Source organism: Mobula birostris, chromosome 1 (genome assembly GCF_030028105.1).
Source record: "Mobula birostris isolate sMobBir1 chromosome 1, sMobBir1.hap1, whole genome shotgun sequence".
Taxonomy (NCBI): Eukaryota; Metazoa; Chordata; class Chondrichthyes; order Myliobatiformes; family Myliobatidae; genus Mobula; species Mobula birostris.
This window is the reverse complement of record NC_092370.1, coordinates 202,540,621-202,568,242: the sequence shown is the minus strand read 5'-3', so window position 1 is coordinate 202,568,242 and position 27,622 is coordinate 202,540,621. Positions and strand designations below refer to the sequence as shown.

Sequence of the window (27,622 nt, the reverse complement as noted above, 5' to 3'; positions counted from 1 at the left end):
GGGGCCATGAGGGTTCAAAATATGGTGATTCATGACGGAACATTGGAAGAGATATTAGCTGATTTGTAAAACCAGAACAAAAGAACCTTCTTATTTAAAACAAGTTTGACTACAGGAACGTTGCTAATTCAGCGCCGCTGGAGTGGGTTAACGAAACAAAGACAGGGTGACTATAGGTGATTGTTGAAAAGGTTACAATGCGCGGGGTAAAGGGCGCACAGTGATTTGTAACGTCGTCACATTTTTAAAAACGGGCGGCGTGCTGGCCGGGTTTCAGCGAACTGCTCACTCATGTATGTGTATACATGAAAGCTGTAGCACACGAAGCCAGACAGGAGCTGGCATGTTAGAGAGTGGAGCAAACCATCCGAGTAATCAACAGAGGGGGATTGCAACACACGCAGCGCTAAAAATGCTCCGATGAGTTCCAGCTGTAGAATTTCTGTAGGACTCCGACGTGGGCTCAGGAAGAGAAAGAGCACGATAGAACCAACCTCGGCAGCCTCCACCGAGCGCACAAACACTGCTGAAAAGACGTACGCCGGCAGTTGTACCCTTTCATGTTTCCCAGCACATGTGGGAATTCAGCCGACAACCATATGTAGTTTTGTGTCTGCCGGAGCAGCAGAGATGTGGCAGTGAAGTTTGTCTCAGCTACAGTAACTCTTCCCCACTTCAGTGAATCTTCAGCGGACATTTCGCTTGGATTTGTGGCTGCTGGAGGCAACTTCCTTCGTGGCATCCAGTGGAGGACTTCCAGCGGTAAGAAAGCGCTGGCTCTCCTTAACCATCTTTCAAAAAAGACGTTTGTCTTGTTTTCCAATGGTGGTGGGGGGGGGGGTGGATTTAGAAATTTGCTTCTAAGTCCGTACCGTGGCACTTCGAAGTATACATATTAGAGTAAGAATGAAGTTACTTAATTTTTATTCAAATATACGTGTGAAACTTATTTGTAAACTATTTACTTTCACGATATTTATAGAATCTTATTTAATCCTAGGTGTTATTACATAAATCGTATCATGTTGGGGAATGTTTTAAGCAAACCCCCTCTGTAGCTGCTCACAGGGGGGAAAAACTGTCATTCCTGTGGTTTTGACTGGCTCTCGTCAGTTCCTAAAAGACCCTATGGGACAGTTACGCGATCCTTTAAGATCCCCGGTAAATGTATCCGGTTGTCGTTTATCTGTAAGATTTACGTTGTCTGAAACATTTTGCCTTCCATCTTTCTTCTATAAGCTTTTAAGATTTTGGAGGCGATTGCATTTGCTTCTCTTCAGTGCCGCAGGGTACAATTTATACGATTAGTCACTTCTGCTGAGGGACTGCATGTGGCTTAATTTTTAAAGAATGCGAGTCATTTCCTTTCTGAGATTTCTGTGAGTTGACTTCTCGGATGGGATCGGTGAATGTTGCTGAGGATGTTTTTTCAGGTTGTAAGTCCTCGCTAAACCTTATTTTATTCAAAGCATTGCATGTTCACCCCGGTGCTAAAAGACATTGCGAACAACTCTGTCAGTTGTTTAAGGACGATAAAATAATTAATAGTGTTTGGGGTGGAGGCACCCTTGTAGAGCGTGAGTCAATGAGCACAACGGGCGTCCAGCCCACTTTTCCCTGAATTTCTGTACAATATTTAAATTACTCTGTATGATCCTATTGGGCCCCGTAAATAAAAGTAAAATGTTGTAATGTTTGTTGCGAAACATTCAAGCATCCAATAGAATGTTCCCGCAGTTTTGAATAGACTATTCCACTGAGCATTTTAGTGAAGACGGTGGGTATGTTGTGGCCATTCCAATTATTTTCACATGACTTTTGCTTCACTATTCCAACAAGAACAAAAAGCTCAGGGGCTTTTGATTGTTTGCTGGGGCTTCTTTAATTTGCCTATTAAGCGAATACTGGAATCCAAGTACGATTCCCTATGATCGTGGACATACACGGAAGGGCACAGGAAATATCGCTGTTTGGTGTATCTGCAGTTTTGCAGAAGTCAATTAAAGCTGACTTTAATTGCACCCAGTGTTACTCCAGGGAGTAACTGCTGCTTTTCGAAAACAATGCAACATGGGGAGTGGAGAGGGGCGGGGAGGCAAGCTAAGCCAATTCCTTAAAAAATACCCTGTATTAAGATGTCTTGACACTGGGAGTTTATTTTGATCATGAGTGACACATCCATGAAGGAAAGGTTGAAACTATCTTTGAAATGTGTTCTTTTTCGGAATGGAGACTATGGGTACTGACAGGCTCGGTGTAACTGACTAAGCCTGGAATTTCTGAAGCCGTATGGTAAAAATAAAATGCAATGAATAAAAACACATTGACAAAATATGTGGATAGAGGAAACCACTGAAAATAGGGGCCTCAAGTGAGGCCTGCTTCCCATATGGTAATATCTTGCTGCAGTCAAATGGTTCTTATTTACATTGATAAATTAATTCACTTTGATTTTTTTTAAAATAGAAGCTTATTCGAATCATTAAGCCTCTGTTTCCCTGATGGCTTGTGCCTGGGAGGTGCCACTCCAGTAAACAGATGATGTTGTCAACAGCTGTTATGTTAGGATTTGCCTTTCTTACTCTAAGCATACTTGGACATAGTTTTAAAAATTTGGCTTGTTTAGCCAGCTGGAATGTGATCCACACAGTAAACTAAAGTCGACTACACCATTACAATCAATATCCAGCTCTAACATTTTTCAATTGATTTGAAGTCTTTCAACATTTTATATCTCTAGGTGAAAGTGATAATGGTCCAAGCTTGTAAAACTTCTGGGTGAGTTCACACTGTCACTTTTGTGGAACGCGCCTTTAAGTCTTACAAAAAAAAATCTTGAATGTTTGAAAGTAAAGAGTGACTAGTGACTCCGAGGGATCCTGATCTGAAACTATTAAAAACCCTTGTGTTCAGTTTCCATTGCACCAGCCTTCCTGATAAGTTGCCGATTACTTTGCCAAATGATAGCTTAACAGTTTGTGATAGCTTTCATATCATGTGGTTCATCAGCGCAAATTTTAGCTACAGTCAGACTTGGGTTCATTGAAATACTGCTGGCTGAACCCATTACTGTCAAAATCCATAATTCTGCTAGAAACTGTTTGGACTAAATTGTTGAATAATTATCTACTCAAATAAAATTATTTAACTTACATTTATTAAAATATTGTATGCATACAGGTGGTGATATTTCTGAAGGTTGACCATAAGCTGAAGAATATTTTGAGTGATTTAGGTCTGTCTTTCCTTTTTTAAATTTTACTGATAAAACTTGTATTTGCATAGCATCTCTAATACAATCTAAAGTCTGAAAATGTAACTGAGGAGCATTAGGAACCAACAAGGACAGCATCCCAGGTGTTCTACATTGTATCATGGCGAGAGCTAAGCTTTAAAGATCTTTTAAATAGAGAAATGACAGTGAGTCAATGAGGAATACAAAGAGTTCCAGAAATTTGGTTTGTGACATCTGGCAGCCTGGCTTCCAATGGATTCCTTTCTCTCATTTATAGATTTAGACAGTCGTGCAGTGACACAGCAAGTAGAACTTCAGCCTCACACATCAGTTAATTCTGATCAAGGGTGCTGACTATGTAGACTTTGCTCATTCTCTCTGTGACTCCTTGGGTTTCTTGCGGGCTTTCCAAGTTCTTCCCAGATCCCCAAAACTTACGGGTTGGAGGGTTTGATGACCTTGAGTGTACAGGTGAGTGAGTGAATCTGGTAACTGGATAACATTGTGGGGAAAATAAAATAGGGTTAGTATAGGATTACTGTAAATGGGGAGTTGATAGTTGGTGATAGGTTGACAGATCTATTTCTAAGCTATATGCCTTTATGACAAGGTACATGTATCATACTTGTAAGTAAAATCTTGATATTAGTAAATTTGCCTATTCAATCATAACTTGTACGGGAACAATTTTCCCTAACTCAACCATCTTTGTGAATTAAGGGAGACCTAATAAATATCATCAAATTTTAGAAGAGTTTTGAGAATGTAAGTTCTTTGATAAAGCTAAGGATTATCAGTGGAAGAGAAAAAAGGGAAATGTGAAGCTTTTTTTCTTACAGTAGGTGGTTAGATTGTGTAATGTTTAACTCAAGGAGACTAGTAATGCAAAGAACATATGGAGCTAAAAAGGAAATGAAACTTTATGAAAGTGAAGAACATATAAAGATTTGGAAAGAGAATGGGATATTGCCCTTGTTGAATTGTCAGAGGCACTATGGACTTGTCAATGTATCCCTGTGATATTTTATGATTTTTTTTTCAGTAGCACCACCATTCTGAGATCACCTATTGATTCAGAGGTTCAGAGAAAGTTATTGGAAGGTATTCTCAGAGGCTAGATATATCAAAGGTTCATTTATTATGAAAGTATGCAACTCTGAAATTCTTCTTCTCCATATGAGTATTTGGATAGACAGTGATTGATTAGGGATAGTCAGCATGACTTTGCGCATGGTAGGTCATCTCTAACCAATCTTATAGAGTTTTTTTTTGAGGATGTTACCAGGTAAGTTGATGAAGGCAAGGCAGTAGATGTAGTCTACATGGACCATACGGGACCATTTGACAAGGTCCCATGTGAGGTTGGTCAAGAAAGTTAAGTTGACCGGCATTCAAGATGAGGTAATAAATTGGATTAGACATTGGCTTTGTGAGAGAAGCCAGAGGGTGGTAGATGGTTGCCTGTGACTAGTGAAATGCTGCAGGGATTGGTGCTGGGTCCGTTGTTTGTTTGTCAGCTATATCAGCCACTTAGATGATATTGGATCAGCAAATTTGCAGATGACACCAAGGTTGGGGAGCAAAGTGAACAGTGAGGAAGACTAGCAAAGCTTGTAGCAGTATCAGGACCAGCTGGAAACATGGGCTGAAAAATGGCAAATAGAATTTAATGCAGACAAGTGTGAGGCGTTACATTTCAGTAGGACCTTACACAGTGAATGGTAGAGCACTGAGGAGTACAGCAGAACAAAGGGATCTGGGAATAAAGGCCCATAATTCATTGAAAGTAGTGTCACAGATAGGTAGAGTCATTAAGAGAGTTTATGGCACATTGGCCTTCACAGATGAAAGATTTGAATACAGGTGTTGGAATGCTATGTTGAAGTTGTATATGGCATTGGTGAGGCCTAATTTGGAGTATTACGTGTAGTTTTGGTCACATATCTGCAGGAAAGATGTAAATATGATTGAAAGAGTACAGAGAAAATTTACAAGGATGAGGACCTGATTTATAAGGAAAGATTGAATAGGTTAGGACTTTGTTCCCTAGAACATAGAAGGAGGAGGAGAGATTTGATAGAGGTATACAAAATTATTACGGTTATAGAGAAGGTAAACACAAGCAGTGTTTTCCCATTGAGGCTGGGTCAGACTCCCACTAGAAGTCTGACAGGTAACTGTTTTAGAGGAACAGATGGGGAAGCTTTTTCACTGAAGGGTGGTGAGAGCTGCCAGCACAAGTGGTGGATGTGACATTGATTTCCAACATTTAAAAGAAGTTTGGATTGGTACATGTTTGGGAGGGGTCTGTGGGCAGGTCGACGGGACTAAACAGTTTAAATAGTTCAGCGTGAACTGAGGGCTTGTTTCTGTGCTGTAGTTTTCTATGATTCCAATCTGTGTCAATTCTAGACCGACACTTGAGGTGCTAAATTAATGGCTTGTCGGCTTTCTCAGGTGGAAATTTTTTTTGTCTTGACAGAATGTAGAACATAGAACAGTACAGGCTCTTTGGCCCATGATGTAGTGTTGACCCTTTGATCTGGTACAAGATCAATCAGACAAACAGATATTCTTTGGTATTGGCTATTGCCACCCTAAGATAAAAATGGGGTGGCTATCTACTTTGTCTACGCCTTTTATTCTGTCACCTCTATGAAGTCACCTCTCACCCTCCTTCATTTCAAAGCCTTAGCTTGCTCAACCTTTCCTCACTCAACCTTTCATCACTAGACATGCTCTTGTAATTCAGGAGTCATCCTGTTAAATCTCCAAGTGTGAACAAAACACCATTCTCGAAGTGTGGTCTAACCAGAATTTTTATAGAGCTACAACATTACCCTGGCTCTTGAACTCAATCCCCTGACTTATAAAGGCCAACACACCATTTGCCTTTTGAACTACCCTATGACTTGCGTGGCAACTTTGCGGGATCTCTGGATGTGGACCCCAAGATCCATCTGTTCCCCCACACTACTAAGAATCCTGACATTAACCCTGTACTCTGCCTTCAAGTTTGACCTTCCAAAAGAGTATTATTATCCAGTTTTCCAGATTGAACTCCATGTGCCATTTCTCTGAACAAGTCTACATCCTATCTTGTTACTATGGCAACCTTCTACACCCTCAACAATGCCATCAATCTTTGTGTCATCTGCAGATTTACTAACCCACCCTTCCGCTTCCTCATCCAGGTAATTTATAAAAATCATGAAGAGCAGGAGACCCAGAACAAATTGCTGTGGAACACTGCTTGTCACTGTCCTCCAGGCAGAATATGCTTCACCTATTACCACCTCTGTCTTCTATTGGCGAGCTAAATCTGAATCTATGCAGCCAAATCATGCCTGCTGACTTACTGAATGAGCTAACCATGTTGAACACCTGACTAAAATCCATATACACCACATCCACTACTCTACCTTGAATAATTTAAGCATGAAATATAGTAAATGTATGAAATATCTACTTTTTGATTATCTCTCTATGGAGTGCCAAGAAAATATTTTCTACCCGGGCTCTTGCTCCACCCAGAAAGCATGCACTTTTTGCTGTATTCTAGAAAGATCCACTTTCATCCCAACTCCTCTACTTTTGGACCAGGGTTAAAGTTTCATGCAAATTCCCATGTTTGACTCAAACTGCGCACGTTAGACCTAGTCGTAACATCGTGGAGCAGTGCAGCATAGAAATGGGGCTCAAGAAAGTAGCTCACCACCATCATCTCAAAGGCAGTTAGGGATGGGTATTTAATGCTGGGCCTTTGCCAGTGAATGTCCATAATCCTATAATGAATAGAAAAAGCTTCTAAGTTCCATATTATTACTCAATTGCTAATGTGGGATTTGAAGTTGAGTCTCTCAATTATCAGTCCAAGTCTCTGGGTTATTAATTTGACATTGAGCGCTTCACCAGCACCTTGCCTTTTCGCATAATTCCACTATTAATCAAGAATCAATATTACATTTCCATGTATTTTTTTCTCACGGCAGCTCAACTCAGTTTTTGAAGTTCAGCCTTCAATTAGGCGTCGCCCAAAATCCAGCTAACCAGAATGGATGAGAAATGAATATTTTGTAACCAAAAGTGAAATCTGGTTAGTAGATTAATAATTTTAAAATAAAGTTTGGATAAGAATGCTTAATTTTCAAAATGGAAAGCAAATTGTGAAGAATTGAAGCTGGAGGGAGTAACTGAATCGTTGGTCTGAATGGGAAATGTATACAAGAGAGACAGAAAAAGTCAGTGAAGGAAAAGTCAAGTGTTTTGATAGCTGCTTTCCTATGCATAAATATGAAGTTGGATCAAAGCTGTATTTCAAATGATATTTTATGACTTGCAGGAACAACATTAAAATAAAACACATGGGAAAGCTGGGCAAATTCCCACCAAATGATCAATCCACTCACCCATTTATCATTCATCTTGTTTACCTCTTTATCTATGGAAATTTGGCTTTTAATATGTGCACCTTTTTCCCTTATTGGACTATATTTGATTGTACCCTTTTCATCTCCCTTGTGCATACATTGGACAACAAAGATTTTGCTTCCTGCATACTTTTGGGTGTATTTTATACATTTTGGGTTGCCAATCATGAAAGTCATCATGAGCTTTCCCTATCATGCACCATTCTTTTGCACCATTTCATTTCATAATTCAAGTAAATTAAAATATTGCCCACAACATAAGCTGAAGAGTTTTCTATCTTGCCCAGGCATGTTTCCGCAGGGCGGATGCTGCCTGGCAGAATAGGTTTTAGAAAGGCTATGAAAGCATCACACACACACCGTTCTATGCATTGTGTTCACAAACTGATATAGATGTAATCATGTTAATGTGCATGCTCTACGTACATAGCATATTGTGTGTGTTTATTATAATAAAGTAATTGTAATTTTAGGTGTATTTATGACAGCAAAATATCGAGCCAAATTTGCAATAATAGTGATACTTTTTGATGTATTTGTGGTGAGTATATGCTTAAATCTCAAAGACTAAGCATGACTCCTCTTAATAAGAAAGCCTATGAACTCTATTTTGGGTGTAAAATTGATGACTAAGACACAGCCCGAGCTCCTGTCCTGATGATATGGTGAGAGCAGAAGGATCATGTGACAGATTGCTACTTCTGTCTGACCAGTGTGTCTGGTTTGTCTGCTAAAAACCAGAAATCCATTGAATACCCCAATCTCCCTTCAGCCATGAGACGTGTGCTACATGACCATAGTCTTCCAGTGAATTCCAGAGGAGGCCGACAGATGCCATGGTATACAGCCAGGAGTGGAAAATGATACTGATACAGATTTTGAACATTCTATGTCAAGGGAACCTCATCCGATAGCTCAATCTAAGTTAAATGACCTGGTCAGAGACTTGGGTTTGTCAAAGGCAAAAGCAGAATTACTGGTTTCAAGACAGTAAGAACAGAATCTGTTGTCACCAGGCACGAAAATTTCCGTGAAGGTTTTGGTATTTCAGACAGATGTTTCCCAGAATAACTGATGCCAAGATTAAGGAAGGCATTTTTGTTGGTCCACAAATCAAAAAAAAGTCATCAAATCAGTCAATTTGAAGAACTTCTAGTGGGACCAGAGAAAATTGCATGCAAGTTATTCAAGGATGTTCTTGAAAATTCTTGGCAGCTACAGAGCAGCAAACTATGTGCAACTGATTGACAAAGTGATTCAAGTATACAAAACCATGAATTATAACATGTCACTAAAGATTCGTTTTCTGCATTCCCATTTAGACTTCTTCCCTGCAAATTTTGGCACTGTCAATGATAGAGTATGGTGAAAGATTTCACCAAGAACATTGTGGTGATGGAGAAATGGTATCAGGACAAATGGTATCCACAAATGCTGTCTGATTATTGTTGAACACTTAACACCTCAGACACTAAGTACAAATGAAAATCATCAACAAAACATTTTTAGCTCAGTTGAACTGTTGCAAAGCATTAACACCCATTATGCAATTAAACACATTATATTTAATAAAAGTTAGTTTCTTGTTTCTCCAAGTTCCTACGTGACACAAGCAGTTTTATTTGTGTTCAGCTTCAAGTAGTCAATCATAGCCAAAAAAAAAATTCTGAGGAAGCAACAAGTTTGAAAAAACTTGCTGTCCAGTGATATGTACCGTAAAGTGCCTTTAAGTGCCAAGGCCCTTTGGAGTAATGCTTGGAACTGACATCAAACAATGCTCAATCACAAACACAGTCTGCTATTAAGAGAGGATATTGTTTGAGTTGCTACCCACCAAAATGCCTTGACGCTACTTTAATAAACTAACGTGGACATCTTTAGCTGTTTATTAAACTATTAGACTGCTAGAGTGATAGTTGGCTTTTATTCCTCTATCAAGAAGATGCTTTACGTAAACGCTCATTAAACAGGAGTTTCAACTAATGACACTCTCTAGGCTATGCTACCATTTTTTAATGGTTGAAGTTTTTGGCATCCTGAGTAATGGAGACAGTCAGTATCCACATGTAAATTGGGCAACTTCAGATGATTTATGATTTATAGTTAAAAATGTGTAAATCAGCTGCTACCATTAAGATTCATTGCTTGGTCACCAATTTTGTGGAAAATAGCATTCCTTATTCAACTACATTGAACAGAATGCATGTTGGAAATGAGCTTTCTATTGACTGGTGGGACGACTTTTCCAGTATAGATAATATTCTACTAAAATAATGTCCCAATTACTTCCAAAAGATTTATCTAAAATAAATTATCTTTTGTTCCCTTGGCTTATGCAATGGAGTTTTCTCCTTTGTGTTTCCCTTTGATTGTACAATTCTCCTTGTTTTTGCCCTGCCCATCTAAATCCCATGAATAGGACTGGATAATTGGATCTTTCAATACTATTGATACCTATAGTAGGTGGTAATAAATCATCTGGTCTGGGTTTGCATATTCTCTCTGACATTTCAGATGCAAAGTCCCAAACTCATTATGCAAAATTAGGAGTTATCTTTGAACATCTTTTACTTAAGTGGGAAAAAATTAAAAGAGAGTTTGCTAGTTGTATACTCAGAGCAACAGTGAAGTATTGCCCCAGTAAACTGACTTTGTCCTGGTTGAGGTTACTTACTAGGATTTTTCCTGTGGTCATTGAATAAGGAATGTTTGAATTTAAAATTTTAATTTGAATGCAGCTGTTCAAGGAAAAAAAAAAGCAGAAATGAGGTATAACAACTCCCCATGCAGCAAAAATTGGATCCTATTATTCTGATTAACATGAGTAGGTAATGCTGGGAATCTCAAATTGGTAAAGGGATGAATGCTCTCAATACAAACGTGGGTTAGGCAAGTGGTGCATTTGGCCTTCATAGCAAGATGATTCAGAATGGGAACAAATATAGTTTACTACAATTAACCCGGGCCATAATGAAGTCACACTTGGTATATTGTACAGTTTTGGATTTGCTGTAGAGGGTGAGCAACTAAGGTTCACCATACTGATTGTTGGGATAACTAGACTTCTGTAGGTGGAGAGATTAGATCAGCTAGGTTCAGAACCTCTAGAGTTTAGAAGTGGGGGAGGAAGCTGAAACTATCAGAATACTGATAGGGCAAGACTGGGTGGATGTAAGGAGCCGGTTTCTCTAACTGGGTCATCTGGAATGAAAGGTCACATCTTAGATAGCAGAAGATTTGGGCCTGAGGGTACAGAGAATTTCTTCACTCAGTGTGGTGAGCATGTGGAATTTGCTACAACCGAGTGCTGGAGAAGCCAGATTGCTGAATATAAATAAGAAGGAATTGGATATATTTCTAGACACAGAAAGCATCAAGGGGTATGGGCTGAGCGTTGGAATATGATATTGAGGTAGAGCAGTGGTCCCCAACCACCGGGCCGCGCATGCGCTACCAGGCTGCGAGGAAACGATATGATTGGTGATATGAGTCAGCTGCACCTTTCCTCATTCCCTATCATGGTCATGACCCGCGCGTCATCCGTGTCAGGGCGGGAAGGTGATCAACTCCTTGAACTTGCAAATGATGACAGGCTGAAAAGTATGTTTGACATAACATCCCTGTCGGCATTTTGGATCAAAGTCAAGGCTGAATATCCTGAGATGGCCACGAAAGCACTGAAAACGTTGCTTCCATTTCCAACATTTTTCTGCGAAACGGAGTTTTCTGCAATGAATGCAACGAAAACTAAACTGCGGAATAGACTGGACATAAGGAACCCCCTTCGAGTATCGCTGTCTCCCATCACCCCTCGATGGGACCGTGTTGTTGCAGGCAAACAAGCCCAGGGCTGCCACTGATTCAGCGATATTGGTGTGTTGCAATGATTTTATATATTCCTACGGGGGAAATATGTGCTGTGTGTTTAATATCCAAATGTTACTTAAAATGTTATGATGCTATTGACTTGTAAGTGACCTATATAACCGTATAACAATTACAGCATGGAATCAGGCCATCTCGGCCCTTCTAGTCCGTGCCGAACGCTACTCTCACCTAGTCCGGCTGACCTGCACTCAGACCATAACCTTCCATTCCTTTCCTGTCCATCTACCTATCCAATTTTTCTTTAAATGATCATATCGAACCTGCTTCTGCCACTTCTACTGGAAGTTCGTTTAACACTTACTTCAAGCTCCCCTGATAATTGACTTATCATTATATTCATGCGAGGAAAATATGCGCTCTGTGTTTAATATTAAATTCGTTAGATAAACCCTTTTAGAAACAAAATTGAGTGTATTACTCACTTATCACCTATATTCCAGTAGTGATTAACACCCACCCCCACGAACAGAATCGCCAAATAGGATTTGCTTGGGGGAGGGGGGGAAATCGGGGATCGGCGGGTAACGACGCGCATGCGCATTGGTGCCTGCGCAAGGCTTCATGGTCATTGTAGTCTTTTGGGGAAACAATGCATTTGACTGCTACTCTTGTCCGTTGGCAACCCTACACCCCCCCCCCCCCCTGGGTCGGCCGGTCCGCAAGAATATCGTCAATATTAAACCGGTCCGCAGTGCAAAAAATGTTGTGGACCCCTGAGGTAGAGGATCAACCAGAAATGGCAAAGCAGGCTTGAAGAACTTGATCCTCTTCCCATCTTTTATGTAACTTTCCATTATCGTGATGGATTAAACTGTATATGTTGCAATACTCTTGGAAACCAAACGTGATGCTTCCACCAAGTACAGAATAAATTTTCTTTTTAACAGGAGAATCATCCAGCGCAAGCATAAATTCAACATAAATATACAAAACAAGAATTGCATAACTTAACCAAATATGGTTCAGCTCTTTCCTATTTGAGTAACAATCTTGTATAAGAATGGTTCAGACTGTAAAGTTTCAACAAACTTGGGCCTCTGGTAACACTTATTGGAAGTTTTGTCGCCCTGAACAAGAAATTTTTAAATTGATTTTTTTTTCATGACTGTGGGAGAACCTAAATGCTTTACAGCTAATTAAGTACATTTGAATTATGGCAATGTAGAAAATGAACAACCAGCTTTTCACCCAACAATCTTCCATAACTGTTAATGTGGTACAATCTGTAAATTTGTTTTTATAATGTTAATTGAGGTATGAATATTGGATGGGACATTGGGAGGATCTCCCATGCTTTTCTTCCCAGTATGTGCCCTCTGAACAAATAAAACCTCAATTTAATGTCTTAATCAGAAGATATTGCTCCTGACAGAGCAACTTTCCCTCAATACTGCTGCCAAGGGACAATACTGTGTGTCTGTATCACCACAGTACATCTTAAACCCTCTACCTTTTGTCTCAGTGGCAGTATTGCTGCCAACTAAAATTCATTTGATTCTTTTCTGTGTTGAAGTTCAGTGAGCTGAGACTATTTCAAATCAGCAGTCACAGAAGGGATTTCTGTATGACTTGAGGAATTGTACATTGATTTGAGTGCCACACATCTTTGTGTTGCAAATTAACAGGCACTGGGATGAGAAGAGCCAAAGTCATATTTCAGTTTCCTGCTAAAAATAGTTGGATCTGATTTAAGGTGAGTATCAAATGAATCCTTTAAACCAAAACCTCTAATTTAACCTCTCATCTAATTAAATACTGTAAGGTTCTAATGCAAATACTTGTCTGCAGCTTTAACGGAGCCAAATCAATCTAGCTGTCTCAACACTAGCATGTCAGCTTACTTATTGTTCCTCAACCTGTCAAAATAAAGCGTACCTAAGAACTTTTTTCTGATCTGTTGGCATAATCGACTCTGCATCATTTGTTTCATCCAGCATGAATTCATCTTGACCAAAATGCACTCTTGTCTGGTTTTCATTTCTTTCATGCAGTAATAACTGCTTCCACATGACCAGACCTCTCAACCACAAAGTCTAAATATGCCATTTGAAGTTTAGGATGGATAGAATTCAGATCTTAGTTTTGTTTAAAAAGTAAAAAAAAACTTAAGGAGTGGAGGGGGCAGGAGCAGAGTGGGGGTGGGGATGTCTGGCTGATGTTAATGTGAGATGTAGGTAAAAGAAGAAAGGGCAGATCCCTTGAGACTTGTTTTTGCTGCTCCTGCCATTAGGCTGTAGCTATGAATGAGAACTCCTTATAAAAATGCTTTAAAACCAGCTTTTGTGCGATTTTCAACCTCTCACTACTATGGACGAAAGTTCCGACTTGCTTCAAAAAGGCAACAATTATGCCAGTGCCTAAGAAGAATAACGTGGGCTGCCTTAATGAATATCATCCGGTAGCGCACACATCGACAGTGATGAAATGCTTGAAGAGGTTGGTCATGACTAGACTGAACTCCTGCCTCAGCAAGGACCTGGACCCATTGCAATTTGCCTATCGCCACAATAGGTCAACGGCAGACGCAATCTCAGTGGCTCTCCACAAGGCTTTAGACCCCTGGGCAACACAAACACCTATGTCAGGATGCTGTTCATCGACTATAGCTCAGTGTTCAATACCATCATTCCCACAATCCTGATTGAGAAGTTGCAGAACCTGGGCCTCTGTACCTCCCTCTGCAATTGGATCCTCGACTTCCTAACCAGAAGACCACAATCTGTGCGGATTGGTGATAACATATCCTCCTCACTGACGATCAACACTGGCGCTCCTCAGGGGTGTGTGCTTAGCCCACTGCTCTACTCTCTATATACACATGACTGTGTGGCTAGGCATAGCTCAAATACCATCTATAAATTTGCTGACGATACAACCATTGTTGGTAGAATCTCAGGTGGTGACGAGAGGATATTAGAAGGTATATCCAGTTTTTCCTGGAACAGCACAAGTTTTGGCATTACATTTTGCTATGTGAGCTCTGGATTATCTGTTTTAGCACTGGGATTTTTACCACTGTTACAAAACTGGCCCTCTCTCAGCGGACATTCCGCTGAAACCTCATTGGTGTCTTTATTACTTGTAGACTTAACCACTCTGATGCATCCACAGCCCTTCACCATTTTCTATCCTCAGGAAACATGTCATTCATAACTGCTGCTTGTTTTAACTTGCTGACTGATTCTGTGTCTGACAGCCAATGCTGCTGAAATAGTAACTGACCCAACAAGGCCATGATTTTAATATTCATATCCTCGCTTACAGATTTCACTGGTTCTTTTAGTTCTGGTGTCTTGAGCATTCACAAATTCAATTCAACACTGATGAGTGACCAATTTCAATGCTTTTGAATTTCTTCCCCCAAACCTGTCATCTTTTCATTCCTCCTCTTTAGAATTTTCCTCTCTGACCACGCCTTTGGTCATCTGCCGTTTCATGTCAACTTGTGTAGCCTGGTGCCAACATCTGTTGTTACTCTTCATATGAAGAGCTTCGGAATGTTTTCCTCTTACAAATGCAGTAGAGTAGATGTTGGCTTTGTTCTTGCAATAGTAGTTGAACAGTAGTAGTTGAAACCTTGTATAGCAAGCTATCAGGAGAACTTGCAGTAGGTTTAGGATCTGTAAGAGTACACAGCTGTACAAGTATACATGAAGGAGAGGGAAGACAAAGGAATCTAGCATATTACCTGACCCAGATTTGAAAGCATTTGGGATTGGAAGTAATACAGGGGAGGGTTAAATTGGGAAAATCTGAGAAATATGGTTGCAACCTGCTGAGTTCCATGTGTTAATGAGCAAATAAGGATTAAGTAGCCTATCCAATCCCAGGAAGTGCATAAATGTTTTAAATAAGCTAATGAACCCCAGTGCCTTTAAATTAACCTTGAATCCTTGTGAATCCAGTTTCCAGGAAGCAATAAATATGACAGATTGCTGCTTCTAGCCTAAGAAGATCTAAGCACCTTGAAACTGCCAAAAATCTCAAAGTATTAGATCACCTGCACATGGAAACCACAAATTCATATCTGCAGGTCAAGAATCAGCAGTGAAGCTTCTCCTCAGGATGGGTAACAGGCCCTTTTCCATTTTCCCCAGTTCCACCATAAGATTGTCCAGACCTGCAGGCACCTCCACAATATTCCATACTCAGCTGGGAGTTGTAGATAGAACCAATTTGCCTGCTGTGGAGTTGAATGGTAGGGTATATAGGGAAACCCAGACTTCCCACTTCTCCTGATCACCATTCTGAAACCCCAAAAAACCTGCTCAGTAAAGACCAGGTGAGGAAATCTGAAAATCAACTAAAGCACATGCAGAAGGAGAAACAGAAACCATTGATATGGGGGCTGATTTTGTCTTGGGCTACCAGAAGTTCTTGTTATTCCATTTATTTGTTGAGGCCAAGGAACATTGTAATTTTGTGCTTTCCATATTTGTTGGTGTTCTTTCCTGTTCTAACCTACAAACACGAGGGACTTCCTCAACGAATTTGTTTAGGGTGTCAGGATGTTACTGATGTTAGAAACAGTGAACTGCAGGACTTCCCTAGATGTTTTGCTCTTGACCAATAAAGCTAGAAACTCCCAATTACCAAACTCCTTGCATTTTATGAAGAATTGTTCCTGAAGGCATTCTTGAATTTGCCTTTTCACTCAGGATAATGGAATGATGTCTCAATCCCTATCATTTTGCAAGTACTGACAATTCTGCAGATGTAAACTGTAAACTTATTTTTTGCTGAGCTGTACAGTAGCCAAATTTGATAAAGCTGCAGCAAAGATCAGACAAAACTTGACCCTCTCCCTCATGAAGTTCCGATTCACCCAAGGCTGTGCCGCAATCTCATCTTGTAGCAATCTCACATCTTCTCTTGGATGATGTGGATAAACCAGTCAGAAAACATTTCCGATTCTGGTTTAACCAATATTGTTATCCTTGTCCAATAAAGGGGTACAGTGGTGAGGAACCTTATGGATTTAGCCTTCACATTGAATGAGCTTAAGTCTGTGCACTTTGCAGTGGGCATCACAAGTTGTTGTCCCTTGTATTTCAATTCCCTTTGGACAGTGAGGTCATTCAAAAAGTCAAAGTAGGGAAGGATGAATCTAGGCACTGCTAACTGCATCCAAGTTCCTCTGTTCCAGTTTGAGATCTCAAATAGTCTGCATTTAAGTTGTGAGTTGAGTCACCAACTGCAGTTGGATTATATTATTGCCAACGTGTCCCTGACTGGAAGTGATTCATTATGATCTGGTTCTTCCACTCAAGCTTTCAAAACAGCTACCATTAATATCATTCAAAGTATTGAGGGTAAATTTCAGCAATCCCTGTTGCCATAGTGTGTCATTATCTTTTTACACTGCAAGTGTGGCTTTGGGTAATGAGTATTCCAGTTGTATTTCAATATAGGAAATAACCAGTTAACCTCCAGAGTTTCCGGATGTGTTTTTTTTTCCTGCATCGCCCACACAAAGGAGAGTAAACAAAGGAATCATCCGAGCATTCACCTGCCAAATCCCATCATCGTGGCCGTGACTCCACTCAGATTCCTTATCACCCATTTCCATGCTGTATGCGTACCTGTGCGTATGAAGTTTCTTTGTGTTGTGAGAAGCTGCTGAACTGTTCTTTATTTACCTAAATGAATCCTGATAACAGGTCTCTGCCCAAAAGGTTGACTGTTTATTCTCCTCCATTGATGCTGCTTGACCTGCAGAATTCCTCCAGCACTTTGGTTGTGTGTATTGCTCTACAGAATTTCTAGCATCTGCAGATTCTCTTCTACTTCTAAGGTTCTTTTTCTGTCACTTCTCGACCACTTGGTAAATATTGGATAAGGCATACATCCTGATGGATAATTCGCCTTTTCGATTTCTTAGTGGGAATGGGGATGAAGTAATGCAACATGGAAGGGTTATGATGATCTGTGGTGAATCTACCCAGCACAAAGAGATTGTTTGAGAGGCTGAATGAGCAACTTTGCTGTCGGTAACTTTGTTCAATTGAAGAACCTCTGCCTGAGCCGTTCTGCCTGCCGCACCATGATGTGTGTGTGCCCTCTTTATATTTTGCTCCCCTGTCCTTTTACATGGTTGTTTGAACTGTGACTGGTTGAGTTGATTGTTTAAATAAAATCTGCAAAATGAGTTTACCAGAGAAAGAAACAATGTAACTCTAACTGGATCCCACTCAAATGCAGATTATGTGAAATGAGTGGAATTTTTAAATGTTTACGGAGTGTTCTTTAAACGAATACTTTTGTTAATCATTCATTTACAAAGAATAAATTTTTCTGTGCTCCCCCACGTTTTAATTCATTCCTATTATTTGAATACCAGTGAGCTGATAAGTGAATGAAAGGAATAGTTTAGGAAGAACGCAAAGATCATATTGCTTCAGAATGCCGGAAAGAGCTTCACAGTCAATGGCTTAGCCGCTGATGTAAGGCAGGAAGTAGAACAGTAAATTTGTCCACAGCAAGCAACCACAAACAACATTGTGATAATGACCAGATCGTTCATTATATAATGTTGATTAAGGCATAACTGTTTGCTTTTGTCACTAACCCTTGCATTCTCATTGGATATTTTATATCAGCCTAGAGAGCAGATGTTGTCTGAAAGACAGCACTTTCGATGTCTTGAAGCTCCCTCGGTACTGCTCTAAAGTAGTCCCAGTTCAGATCTCTGGTTTCTGGAGTGAGGCTTGAACTACAATCTCCTTACTAGGAGGCAGGGGTCATGGCTAAATGAGCCGGGCTGTTTTAAAGGTTGCAGACCAAATTAGGTGAAATTGTGCTTTGAAGCTAATATAGTGCTAGTGTTTTATATTGGTATTGCTTTTACTTTCAATTTTACTACATAATTTTCTATAATAATGCAAATTATTATAGAAGAAAATTTAGTTAATACAAACTTTAAGGAATGTCTTTTGAAGAAAAAGAAACTAGCTGTTGATGAATAAGTGGGCTGTCATAACTTTTTTAAACATCGTTCCATTGTGAGCCACAGAGCTGACATGTTTTGAAATTTTGCACTGCTATTATATCTTGCTGTTCACTGACAATATATGTGACTTCACAACGGAGATCGTGGAGCAATTTGTAAATGGCTAAATCTTCACAATACTGCTACATTGCTTTAAGCATTGATCAGGACTCTCACCGAGGCACAAGACGAAGGCCTGAGCCCAGTGGAATATAAAGCTAACTGGAATGTAATAAAACGGTCTGTTCTGAGCTGGTTCCAGTTTGCTCAGGTAGTCCAGACTATTCCAAGCAATTAACCCAGCCTCGGCTGCCCCTTGTGTCACCACTTAGGCCATTCCAATATTCTGGATGTCTCATCAATAAAAGACCATAAGACATAGGAGCAGAATTAGGCCATCTAGCCCATCGAGTCTGCTCCGCCATTCAATCATGGCTGATCCCTTTTTTTTTCTCTGTCTCCTCCTCAACCCCAGTTCCCGACCTTCTCCCTGTAACCTTTGATGCCATGTCCAATCAAGAAATATCCATCTCTGCCTTAAAGACAGCCAACGACCTGGCCTCCACAGCTGCATGTGGCAACAAATTCCACAAATTCACCACCCTTTGGCTGAAGAAATTTTTCTGGTCTCTGTTTTGAAAGGGTGCCCCTCTGTCCTGAGGTTGTTCCCTCTTGTCCTAGATTCCCTCACCATGGGAAACATCTTTTCCACTCCTCCTCTGTCTAGGCCTCTCAACATTCGAAAGGTTTCAATGAGATCCCTCCCCCACACCCTTTTGAATTCCAATGTTCTTCGTATGATAACCCTTTCATTCCTGGAATCATCCTTGTGAACTTCCTCTGGACCCTCTCCAATGCCAGCACACCTTTTCTAAGATGAGGGGCCCAAAACTGTTCACAACACTCAAGGTGAGGCCTCACCAGTGCCTTATAAAGCCTCAGCATCACATCCTTGCTCTTGTATTCTATACCTCTTGAAATGAATGCTTACATGGCATTTGCCTTCCTCACCACTGACTTAACCTGCTAGTTAACCTTCAGGGTGTTCTGCACAAGGACTCCCAAGTCCCTCTGCATCTCAGATTCTTGGATTTTTCTCCCCATTTAGAAAATAGTCTGCACATTTATTTCACCTATCAAAGTGCATGACCATACATTTTCCAGTGTTGTGTTTCATTTGCTTCTTTCTTGCCCATTCTCTTAATCTGTCTAAGGCCTTCTGCATCCTACCTGTTTCCTCAACACTACCTGCTCCTCCACCAATTTTTGTATCATCTGCAAACTTGGCAACAAAGCCATCTATTCCATCATATAAGTCATTTATATACAGCATGAAAAGAAGTGGTCCCGACACTGACCCCTGCGGAACACCACTAGTCACTGACAGCCAGCCAGAAAAGGATCCTTTTATTCCCACTCGCTGCCTCCTACCAATCAGCCAATGCTCTAACCATGTTAGTAACTTTCCTGAAATACCATGGGCTCTTAACTTGGTAAGCAGTCTTATGTGTGGCACCTTGTCAAAGGCCTTCTGAAAGTACAAATATACAACATCCACTGCATCCCCTTTATCTATCCTACTTGTAATCTCTTCAAAGAACTCCAACAGGTTTGTCAGGCAGGATTTTACCTGAAGGAAACCATGCTGACTTTGTATTATCTTGTCCTGTGTCACCAAGTACTCCATCACCTCATCCTTAACAATTGACTCTAACATCTTCCCAACCACTGAGGTCAGGCTAACTAGCCTATAATTTCCTTTCTGCTGCCTTCCCCCTTTCTTAAAGAGTAGAGTGACATTTGCAATTTTCCAGTCCTCTGGCACCATGCCAGAGCCCAATGATTTTTGAAAGATAATTTCTAATGCCACCACCATCTCTATCTCTGCCGCTACCTCTTTCAGAAACCTAGGGCGCAGTTCCTCTGGTCAGGGTGACTTATGTACCTTCAGGCCTTTCAGCTTTTTGAGCACCTTCTCTCCTGTAACAATAACAGTAACGATAACTCATGTACCTTTAGGTCTTTCAGCTTTTTGAGCACCTTCTCTCTTGTAACAGTAATTGCACCCACTTCTCTTCCTTCACACACTACAATATCTGGCATACTGCCAGTGTCTTCCACAGTGAAAACTGATGCAAAATACTCATTTAGTTCATCTGCCATCTCCTTGTTCCCCGTTATTATTTCTCCTGCCTCATTTTCTAGCGGTCCTATATCCACTCTCATTTCTCTTTTATTTTTAACATACTTGAAAAAACTTCTGGTATCCACTTTGATAATATCCAGACCTAATGATCAGGAGACAAGGAACAGCGGAAAGTCTAGCAGATAATGCCCTCCATTTGGCTCCAGATCCTCTTGCCAACCTTTTGGGGGACTTCCCCGAGTGGTGATGCAAATTACTGAATACACCAGGACTTGCAAATGTGATGTTAAACCACCAGCCTGTTGTATTCCAGCATTCTTAATGCAATTAGGGTATAAGGCAGGGGTGTCAAACTCGTTTTTGGTCACGAGCCGGATTGGGCAAAATGCGACTTCATGCGGGCTGGATCAGCTGTGCATGTGCACATGCTCCCTCAGCTTTCGTTGCCTTCGATTTTTCAACCTGCTGTCATGTGTCTCAGTCTCTGCTATAACTACAAAGTGTTTCACTTTACGAATTTTGTTTCTTATGAAGAAGATTGCATAGCAAGCATTATTTTTATGATTAGTATTAACTTACAGTCGTAGGCTACAAGAAAGTTGTGATGAGAGAGAGAAAAAACAGTGCTATTTTGGCTAAGATTGTCTTGGGAGCCACACCTTTTCCATTAATAAACCACTTGAAATTGAACATTAGCAGACACAAATGTAGACCTAACAAAACAAATTGTAAATGTAGGCTACACAACTGCACCTAATTTTTATTAGCTTGCTTCCAGCAATCAAACTCAGACAATGAACACAGTTAGCCTCTAATTTTTATTTAAGTGATCACATTTACCGGAATAGAATAGTCAGAAAATGAATGAGTCACAATATTATGACACTCAATATTTCATAATGCATTTTGCTGACATGTCACAGTGCATCGAACAATGTCACTCATTTTTCACTTGCTGCTTCCAAACACCTGACATCGTTTGGCTTTAACCAGCCTGTCAACCTCAGGGACCAGTTTCTGGGCAGTTGTGATTTTCATAACGTCATTTAGATGTCTGCGAGTGCAGTTTAGATGTGTTAATATTCATTATGGAGAACGCCTGCTCACAGAGATATGTTGTCCCGAACATGCAAAGGATCTTTGAGGCGAAGTCTTTCATCTTGGGATACATTGGTCCCAGGTATTGATAGGATGAATCCAGACCCACAGTCTCAAATTTATATTTCGAAGCCCAGTTACACTGAATTTCAATTAATTCCATTTGGAGTTCCTCCAGCACATCTGATTCTGCGTTGACAGCAAACAGCGAGCAAAATAGTGAGAATTCCTTCGCGAGCTGAGTGAAGACTTAGAAACGATTCTGAAACTCATTTTTCAGCTGTGATATTTTGCCCTTGTACCTGTCCATGTTGCCATTATTCCCATGAGCGACACACACAGACTGCAAAGAGGGGAAATGAGCTGGGTTGCTCCGAGATAGTTGCATCTCCCACAGGCCTAATTTAATTTGAAGGCATGAATGCTGTCATAGTATTCCATAACAAGTTTGTTGCGGCCTTGCATGTTAACATTAAGCACATTTAAGTGCTCTGTTATATCCACCAAAAATGCAAGATCATGAAGCCAGTCTGGGTCATCCAACTCTGCCACTGGCTTCCCTTTCTCATTCATGAATAGTTCAATTTCCACACGTAATTGAAAAAAAACACTTGAACACAACCCCTCTGCTCAACCAGAGGACTTCAGTGTGGTAGGGTAGGCCATGTCCAGTATAACTCTTGGACAAAAGAGTGTCAAATTGCCAATGGTTGAGTCCCTTGGCTCTAATAAAGTTAATCGTTTTGATTACTACATCCATGACATTGTCCATTTTCAGGCTCCTGCTACATAACGCCTCTTGGTGTATAATACAATGAAAATTCCAGAATTCCTGGTCTGGATTCTCTGTTTGAACTTTCTCTCGGAGTTTCGCAACAACACCTGCCTTTTTCCAGACCATGGACGGTGCGCCATCTGTTGCCACGCTGACAGCGTGACTCCAGTCAACCCCCAGTCTGTCCAAGGCCTCAATGAGGCTGGAGAAAATGTTGTTCGCTATTGTGTTTGTCATGGGCACCATCTCCACAAAGTCCTCGGTGACGGTCAAAGATGCATCAACACCACGAATAAATATTCCCAGTTGAGCTACATCAGTCACGCCTGTGCTCTCATCAATTGCAATAGAGAAGGCAATAAATGACTTCACTTTGTCTTTTAGTTGACTGTTCAAATCTCCTGCAAGGTCACCGATTCTCTCTGCCACAGTATTTCTTGACAACCTGATACTACCAAAAGCCTGTCTCTTCACAGGGCACACCAGCTCAGCCACCATCAGCATGCATGCTTTGATGAGTTCCCCCTCTGAGTATGGCTTCGACGCAGCAGCTATTTTGTTGGCAATAATATAGCTGGCCTTGACAGCTCCATCATGAGTCTCTCGACTTTTGGTGAACATTGATTGCTGTTTTTTTAGAGTTGCTTCTAGCTCATTTACCCTTTGCATTCTGAGTCGTCCTGCTTACTTGTCATATTTTTCTCCGTGTGACGTCTCATAGTGTCGTTTGATATTGTACTCTTTTGCCAGTCACTTGCTGCAAGCATATCAGACACACAGGTTTGCCGTTGACCTCACAGAAGAAAAAATAATCTTTCCAATTATTGTTGAATATCCGACCTTGGATGTCAACTTTTCTTTTCTTGGAAAGCATTTTGAACCACAGCAGCAAACAGTCTCAGCCTTGCTACAGGTGTTACTTACCTGAGTACTCTGTGTGTTTATACTGTGTCTGACGACGTAAGTGGAGCCCTAGTGGTCTTCAGTGCAGGGTAGTAGGTGTTTATGCACAGCGGGTGGTTAACTGCCACCTATTGTTTTCTAAGTACACACAACAAGCTGCTGGCGCAGCAGGCAGCACAAACAGCGGTGGGAGAGAGAGCGGCTGCCGTACAGATACGTAATAAATGGCCGTGAATATACTTTTTTTCCCCCCCCAAATCATCTCTTTCGCAGGCTGGATGCAGCCCACGGGCTGGTAGTTTGACACCCCTGGTATAAGGTGTTCCAGTGTAAGATTTAATTATCATAAATATGTAAAATTTCAGAATGTATGATTACATGAACAGATTGTACTAAACTGATTGTTATTCAACTTTTTTTTAAAGATACTAGATATAGATCATGCAGACTGCACATTATTATAGAAAGGCATGTCACATTCTGTGCCTGTGATATTTTTTATCTTGAGATCTCATGAAAGTGTGTCTCTTTTCAGGATGCAAATATGGAGTAGGGTTCTAGGTTGATAGTGGAACTTACAGCCTTTTGCAGTTTCTGTTGTGTGCTGATATCAGTGATGTGATTATACACAACTAAGTGCAGCTTTCAGATCTGAAGTAGATCTATCTAGCGGTCCTATATCCACTCTCATTTCTCTTTGATTTTTAACATATACGAAAAAAACTTTTACTATCCATTTTGATAATAAGATTGATAGAATTTTCAAATTAAGTCTTTGTTTTTCTCTCCATAATTTAAACTGACAAGGTACACATTGCCAAAGAAAAATATATGTAGACATAACATACTGAACTTAGCAGTAAAAACCATCGAGACGACCATTGGGGTCTCTATTTCTGACATTTACTGGGAGCATAGTAGATGAAAGGCCCAAAGCAGTACTGAGGATCCCTACCACCCATCCCACAATCTCTTTGACTTACTATCACCAGCAAGGAGGTGCTGAACCATCAGGACTAGGGCTGCCAGATGAGGTAACAGCTTCTTCCCTCAGGCTGTGAGACTAATGAATACCCTGCCACCCCTGGGGTCTCATCACTAAAACAGCATGCTGTTTACCGTTTACCTGTGCTACACTTTAACACATGCATTTTGAATTAAATTATTTGTAGTTTAACGTTTTGGTTTGTGCTTTGTGTGACATGTGTAGTTTGGGTGCACCGTGGTCTGGAGGAACGTTGTTTCATTTGGTTGTGTGTATGTGCAGTCAGATGACAATAAGTTTGAACTTGAATGTTATTAAAAGCTTATTAGATGCTGATCTTAATGCAAAAAATACGTCCTTCACAAAATTATGTCTTAACACTGCAAATTATCTTACACAAGCACACACGATTCTGCAGATGTTGGAAATTTTGAGCAATGCACACAATGCTAAAAGAACCCAGCAGGTCGGGCAGCATCTATGGAGGGAAATAAACAGATGACCTTTCAAGCCAAGACCCTTCATCAAGTAGTGTTTATTTTTCCTTCCTTAATTTTGCTCTTTTCTTCTCGGAGAACTTGACAAGGTCTTCAGGAGGTGCCTCAGCATAAGATGTCAACTATATATTTCCCTCCATAAATACCATCTCACCTGCTGAGTTGCACATGACCTTACAGCAGGGGCTCAGTTAATGGTAAGGTTCCATGGCATAAAAAAGGTTGGGACCCCCTGCCTCATGCTTTCATTATGGTTACACTAAACCATACCATGTATTCAATGCAAGTTACATTCACTAGATCAAAAGTAACGCTGTATCTATCTGAACTTTTAACTAAATGTTCTGTCAACCACACTTCTCATGGTCTGGATGTCATGCACCCAACATCAGCCATGTGAGGATTTACCCCTGCCGGACCCACACTCAACCCAGTAACCAAAGATGGAAGTCCCAGTAACTAGCATTATGGCTCTGGTTCAGCAGCAGGAAGCCAAGAGGTGATACATCCCTTTCTCATTGGACAGCTGTCATCTGTGCCTGTGCTCATGGCTGAAAGATCCTCCTCAGTCAGGAGGTGACCAAGGATTGATGATCTACCATGTCTTCCTCGAGTGTAAAACATTGGTACTGCTTCTTTCCCTTGCTTTTCCAGTATGTATGCTTATTAATAGCATTTCACCTATTTCCATTTCGAGCTGAAACGTTGACTGTACTCTTTTCCTAGATGCTGCCTGGCCTGCTGAGTTCCTCCAGCAGTTTGTGTGTGTTGCTCAGATTTCCAGCATCTGTAAATTTTCTCTTGTTTGTGATTGGATTTCCATACATACGTATTATGTTGAAAGGAAAAGTAACGTCTTATTTAACCTGCTACCGAATGTGGAGATAAACTTTGTGTGGCATTTTAATGATGTGCTCCTGGTGTTTTGGGGCATGCTGACTTCGCAGTTTTCTGTTTCGCTTTACTTACCTGTTATCTCCTTCTGTTTACAAACAATCTACATTTGCTTGCCAATTAACTAGGCCTGAGGTTTCCTAATACAATGTAGCTGGGATTTTTATTGACTCCTGACACAGGCTGGTTAGAGAGAGGGTTTTTTTTTTTGTTCAGCATAACAAAACGTTCAATTTCCAGGTACATTTACATTTCTTCCCCTCACAGATATCAGGTATCAGAACACTTTGCCATTAAAGTACAGACATCACCACCACATCTTATTCAAAAGCCCTTATTAGTATAGCAGACAGGTTCACATCTATATACTGCAGAAAATGTTGCCATGTTTTATGAAAACTGTTTGCTTTTGAGTGTACCATACATGTTTAAAAAGTCCAAAGGACTGTATTCCATGATTAATTTACGCCAACCAAAAAGTCCAGGGGCCTTATCAGATATCCAACAAAGTAAAATGTTCTTCCTCGCACAAAAAGTCAGGATGTTTAAAAGTTTTTTCTGATGTGCATTAATAATACGACTGCTGGGTAAGCCTAAGAGAAAAGACACTGGGTCCAGTTCAGGCTCCATCTTCAGAATCTTTTCCATTTCACCCAAAATATCACTCCAGTATGCCTGAAGTTTGGGGCAAGTCCAAAAACAGTGGATGAAAGTTCCAGTATTTACTTTACATTTAGAACGCATTGGAGAAACCCCCATCTTAAATTTCGAGAGACGATCTGGAGCCAGATGGGCTCTGTGCAGAATTTTGAGTTGCAATGCTTTAGTTCTATTACAAACTGAGATTTTCTTTGCATTATCACAGACGTCTTCCCATGTTTCAGCTGTAATTTCTACTCCCAGCTCTCTTCCCCCCCCAGAAAGGATTTTAAAGACCAACCCAATGGCATCAAAACCAACCCTGTTTCTGTGTCTTGAAGCTGTACATAAAAATGTAAAATTTTGACAAAGCTCTTTGTCCAAACCCTTTGTGAGAATAAGTATTTGAAAGCATCCCAAAAAATGAAAGCAGGCAGTTTGTGGTTTTGGCATGGACTAGTTGGGCATCTCTGTGAGTCTATGACTTTTTGCTGGGTTTTCTGCTCCCTTCCCAGGCACCTAGGGACATTGGGTGAATCTGTTTGCCCTTGGCTGGGATTGACAACAGAGCCTAAGCGAACTTGGGCACAAATCACAGCAGATTCTGTGAGAGATATCTGTGCCCTTGGAGCCACCTTTGCAAGCCAGTGGTCCCAGGACTAAATAAAAACTGAGGGTACGGCAGGAAGACTTGGGGAGGAAAAGATGAGGGGGATTCAGAAGGGTTTGAAACATTAATGAAGCAAGATGTGTGTTCAAAACCAATGCTATTAAGTTTCCCCATTACTGACAGTACAAGTGAGTAGTGATTTGAGTGTGTAAATCAATAAACACAGTTCCAAAGCTGTGCCATTATCTTCTTGTCAATAATCCTGCCTCTTTCAAAATCAAATCCCTTACCTAAATGTTTCATTTACATGAACTTTTTTAATTATATTGTGGACAGCTAACCCAAAAGCTAATGACTAGCTGGTGATGCAGAAGATCTGAAATAGTGCAAATTAGGCAGCTTTTGTGGGAACATCATCAACCGGGAACATTAGCTGTTACTCTCCCCACTGAGGTTACTTGACCTGCTGAGTATTGGCAGCATTGTCTAGTCCTAACATCTATATTCAAATACGTTCCAATGAATATATGACCC

General features: G+C 40.6%; 1 protein-coding gene across 2 annotated transcripts in view; it reads left to right on the top strand.

Moving 5' to 3' along the window:
• Window positions 1-349: 349 nt before the first annotated feature.
• Window positions 350-27,622, top strand: part of frmd6 (FERM domain containing 6) — a 130,294-nt gene continuing 103,021 nt past the window's right edge. The window contains exon 1 of one of the 2 annotated variants that reach the window (XM_072269119.1): window positions 350-762. The gene's annotated coding sequence lies outside the window, so the exon portion shown is untranslated. Of the gene's footprint in view, window positions 763-7,248; window positions 7,332-27,622 lie in introns of those variants that run through there. The other variant, XM_072269127.1, reaches the window with a different exon arrangement.